Source organism: Phoca vitulina, unplaced genomic scaffold, assembly GCF_004348235.1.
Source record: "Phoca vitulina isolate PV1807 unplaced genomic scaffold, GSC_HSeal_1.0 scaffold22, whole genome shotgun sequence".
In the NCBI taxonomy this organism is placed as follows: Eukaryota; Metazoa; Chordata; class Mammalia; order Carnivora; family Phocidae; genus Phoca; species Phoca vitulina.
Window position 1 is genome coordinate 7952935 of NW_022589725.1, and position 5398 is coordinate 7958332.

Below are 5398 nucleotides of genomic sequence, written 5' to 3' on the forward strand. Positions count from 1 at the left end.
TTATTTGAGAGAGAGAGTGTGTATGTGTGCACAGGGTGTGAGGAGGGGGAGGGACTAAGGGGAGGGAGAGGGAGAGAACCCTAAGCAGACTTGGTGCTGAGCTCAGAGCCCCACTGGGGCTCGATCTCACGACCCTGACCGAGTGGAATCACCCAGGCACCCCTGATTACAAAACATCTTTATAGGCAGTATCTATACATGATAAAAATGGTACAAATGGTACAAAAGGGTGATATTAGCTCTTCCTTCCACCACTGTCCCCAGGCCTCCAGCTTTCTGCCCCAGAGGCAGTGTCTTTCTCATCTTTACAGAAGTACTTTGTGACAACAGAAGCGCACACGATAACACGGGTTCCTACATCTTACTTTCTGCACGTCATAGACCTTGGAGGGAGGGCGGAGCAGCCGCAGACTATGAGCAGCACGTGGTCGCTCAGGCACCCCCACAGCTGTCCACCTCCTGTCCCATAGGACATCCCTGGGCTCAGCCAGGCGGGGGCTGGGGCCCTGGGACCGATGAGGGGTGTCCAGCTGCACCGCTGCAGGGGCCCACAGTGACCCGCATGCCCAGGCCCGCTAGCTTGAGCCTCCATCAGATCGTGGATGTCAAAAAGCCCAGCGTCTGTTTGATGACTATGTGGACAGCGGGAACTTCGGGCGACCCTGGCTCTCTGGATGAGACCACCTATGAAAGACTGGCAGAGAAAACGCTGGGCTCCTTAGCAGAGTCTGCTGAAGACCTTGCAGACAAAGCTTACACCTTCGATGACTATGATGTCCCGTTTGGGAGTGGTGTTTTAACAGTTAAACTGGGTGGAGATCCAGGAACCTATGTGATCAACAAGCCGACCCCAAGCAAGCAAATCTGGTTATGTTCACCATCCGGGGCAGGGCAAGACTTAAGACTGGTCGGGGAAGAACTGGGTGTACCCCCACCACGGTGTGTCCCTCACCAGCTGCTGGCCACGGGGCTGACTAAAGCCTTAAAAACCAAGTTGGACTGATCTTCTCTGGCCTATTCTGGAAAAGGCACTTGATGCCCAGCCCAATTCTAAAGACATTAAACGCTATAAAGCCAAGACCCCGGCTTCCTTCTGCAGCTGAGTGTCTGGTTTTTTCCATTCTCGCTTTTGAGGAGAGTTGGACAGTGTGTTATGGCTCTGTGAAAAGAATGCATTGCCTCCCACCCTCCCTCGAGTTCGGATTTTTAATTTCCCTAGTTTTTTTGGATTTATTGTCTGATTTCCTCCCTCACAGGATATCCCTTCTCTCTCTCTCTTTTTTTAAGATTTTATTTATTTATTTGACAGAGAGAGACGCAGCAAGAGAGGGAACAGAAACAGGGGGAGTGGGAGAGGGAGAAGCAGGCTCCCTGCAGAGCAGGGAGCCCGATGCGGGGCTCGATCCCAGGACCCTGGGATCATGACCTGAGCCAAATGCAGATGCTTTGAGAGCCACCCAGGCGCCCCTCCCTTCTCTTTTATAATGTCCATATACTAACACATTTATATATATAACCTTACAACAAAGAAAAATAAGAAGGAGAAATTCCAGGAGGAGAAATGACTTGATTTCACTATTCATCCTTTGAAGGACTTAACTACAAAAAAACAAAAACCACGTGAAGAGCAGCTGGCCGACCTCACCTTTCTGTCCTCAAATGAGGCTCATTAAAGAGTTGCCTCTGAATGTTAAAAAAAAAAAAAATAGACCTTGGAGACAGTTTCACATCAGCACACGCGGTGTGGATCTGGCTCATCTGTCTGAATGACCGCAGAGTATTCCATTATATGGATTCACAGTGTGACCTGTCTTTTCTTGACGGACATTTAGATTAGTTCCATTCTTGCTGTGACAAACTATACTGCAAATAGTATCATTGTGCAAAGGTATTTGTGCGCCAGTGTGACTTTGTCTGTGGGAATTCATCTTAGAAGAACATACTCTGGCTGGTGGGGTCCTCGCACGTTTTGCTAGATTGTTGCTATATTCCCTTCTAACAAGTTGAACTCATTCACATCTGTCTGTTTCATTTGGGGAAGGACTGGGGGTTTTGCCTCTGAAACTTGGGCCAGGAACCAGAACCCACTTCTCATTTGTGGCTTATCTCAGGTCTACTTCCTGCCCACATGGACCACCTTTTAAAAAATCAATTATCTTCCCCTCTAAAAGTCAAAACCAGGGCACCTGGGTGGCTCAGTTGGTTGGGCGACTGCCTTCGGCTCAAGTCATGATCCTGGAGTCCCAGGATCGAGTCCCACATCAGGCTCCCTGCTCGGCAGGGAGTCCACTTCTCCCTCTGACCCTCCTCCCTCTCATGCTCTCTGTCTCTCATTCTCTCTCTCACAAATAAATAAAATCTTAAAAAAAATAAAAAAATGAAAAAAATAAAAGTCAAAACCACATGCTAAAATACATGTACTGTGTGGAAATATAGTCTTCCTTATCTTATTTACAACTGTATACCTTCCTCCCAACACACTCTCTGATCCACAAGAGGCACTTGATAAATATTGGATGAATGAATAAATGAGTGGAGGAGACTGATAAACTTAAGACCTTGACTTTTCATCTCTGACACTTAAGTGGGCAAAATGAAGACACATTCTGTAGGAAAGCCGATTGGTTGCCTGACCCGAAGCCATCTTCCTTTGAGCAAACCCTGGGTTTTGCTCCTGTCCACTGCTCCTCCATGTCATTCTAGTAAATTCTGACTTGTCTAAGTCTGTCAGTACCATTCCTTTGCCAGTGATGAGCTTAGAAAAGGCATGTGATCCAATCCTGGCCACTGAGAGGTGTTGAAGTCCCCTGATGAAGGTTTCCTCACGGACAATACATAAGCTGCCTGGAGAGACATAACTCTGTGCTGCTGGAGGTTGTCATGTAAGTATGTGATACCTGGACCTGTGGCAGCCACCTTGGGATAGTGAGGGGAGCCAGACAAGGTTAGATTGACATGTTGATGAGGACAGAGCAGAAAGAGAAAGAAGCTATGCTTTTGGTTACACATGGAGCCACTGAATGCTGCTAACTGTGGTATTTGCTATTATATTAGACAATAATTTGTTTTCATTTTCTCTTACTTGCAGCTAGAAACATCCTGAATGAAATGTATTGCTTTGATAAGTTATAAAAGTCACATGCCTAAAGTACATTTACAATGCAGACGAAGGACACTGGAAATTCCAGAAGCCTTGTGTATTGCAAATTTGTTTTGCCTAACCAACAGGGGAAAACTAAAATGAAAGTACTAATATATATATATATATATATATATAGTTCAAAATTTGGCAATAGAGGCAAGTACAAAGGGAATAGATTTCTGTTTCCTCATCATCAAAGGTGAGCAATTTCAACATTTTGAGATATACCCTTCCAATATCTTTTCTGTTTCCTTACATGTGAAGTAAATGTAGGTAATAGTAAAATATAATGGCAATTATCTAGTTTATTTATTTGTTTGTTTGTTTTTTACCAAGCATAAACATTTTTCTCTCTGCTGTCAGAGAGCTTTCAATAATGTGATTTTTGATGGTTGCATGCATTTTGGAGAACAGTTTTGCTGGATTTCCTGTTGCAGCATCATGCCTTCCAGTTCGGGAGGTCTAGTTACTTCATCTTTTCCCTCTCTGGTTGTCAAGGGTCTAAAGGGTGGAGACCAAATATTGTGGCGAGCCTGTGTTTCTCAATGGGGTCCTCTAGTCACTGTGATTCAAATCACCCAAAGAATACTTTAAAATGCAAACTCCAGGGGCTCAGACTCCAGGGACAACACTAAAGCATACCCTCTGGGTGGGGCTCAGGAATCTGCAACTCATAGCAGCCCTCTAGGTAATTCTGATGTATGCTGAAGAGTAAGAAACACATCACTCAGCTTTGATCACTTTCCAGGCAAAACCTACCCACTCACAACCTGAGTTGGGGCACCTCCTCCTGTCCATTTGGGCCGGTGAGGTTTTACACCAGCGTCTGCCTCTCCTAGCTTGCACTAGAGTCTCTGTCACTCCTTGCACCAATTGCTCTCCACTCTGGGGAACTTCCAGCCATCAAACTCTTTTCTATTACCAGAATTCCGAGAACTCTTTCCTGCTTCCCTGCAAATTCCACCTGTTGGCCCCAGGACTCTAGTTGACTCTAGAACTGTCAAGACCAAGTCTGATGCCTTTCACATACAATGTTTCACCCATATATTCTTTCCTTTGTTCATCCCATACAAAGGCATGGTGCACCTGCCAGGTGCAGGCTAGAGCAAAGGTGTGATGGGGAGTGAGACTTGTCCCAAGACTGGCTGCTACACAGCTCTCAGGTTCCAGCTTATAGTGTCCCCTCTTGGTGAGGTTTCCCTGGGCAACCATGGGCCCCACCCCCGTGCCACCATCATCAGGCTCAACTTGTGCATCAGTGACTCTTCATTCCTTAACTGGTTGCACCTTCCATTCTTGAAGGATATTTTTGCTGGATATAGAATCCAGTTGTTCTTTTCAACACTCTAAAGATGTTACACTGTTTCATGGCCTCCATAGCTGTGAGTGGCATCATGGATCCATGACTCATGGATCTTTCAAATTACTGTTCCCCTATTATGACATTTTTCTGTGACTTCTCTCAAAACTTTTTCCTAATCTTCGGTTGTTGTATTAAGTTGGCAGTTGTATTAAGATGTGCGTAGGTGTGGTTTTCTTTGTATTTATCCTGCTTAGATTTAGTCGAACTTCCTGAACCTGCAATTTTATACCTTTCACCAGACTTGAGACACCTTTGAACTATGGCCATTATTAAAATTTTTAAAAAATTTTTTTGGCCTTATCCTCTTTCTCTTTTCTCTTTCTAGATGTACAATTACATCTATGTTGGGTCTTTTGATATTGTTCTATCAGTTCCTGAGGCTCAATTCATTGTTTTATTTCAATCTTCTCTCTCTCTGTTCTTCAAATTGGATACTTTCTCTTGAGGTTGCTTACTTTTTTTTTTTCCCTACCACTTTCAATCTGCTGTTAAATCCATCCAGTGAACTTTAAAATTTCAGACATTGTGAGTTTTCAGCTCTTGGATTTCCATTTGGTTCTTTTTTAAAGTTTCTGTATTTCTGCTGAGGTGTCCTACGTGTTTGTACATCATGAGTATATTTTCCTTATGTCCTTGAGCATAGTTACAGGAGGTCTTTTAAAACCCTTGTCTACTAATTCCAACACTTGGATCCTTTCGGTGTTGGTCTCTTTTGATTGTCTTTTCTTTTGAGTGTAGGTCATGTTTTTCTGCTTTTTGCACATTGAGTAATTTAGGATGTATTCTAGGCATTGTGAAATGATATGAAAGCTTTAGATTCTGTTATGTTCCTCTGTAGAATATTGCCTTTCTTTCTTTCTTTCTTTCTTTCTTCTTTCTTTCTTTCTTTCTTT

At 44.0% G+C, this 5398-nt stretch overlaps 1 pseudogene; it reads left to right on the plus strand.

Annotated features, from left to right (window-relative positions):
* Positions 1-562: 562 nt before the first annotated feature.
* Positions 563-1036, plus strand: LOC116641919 (annotated as a pseudogene).
* The last annotated feature ends 4362 nt before the right edge of the window (positions 1037-5398 follow it).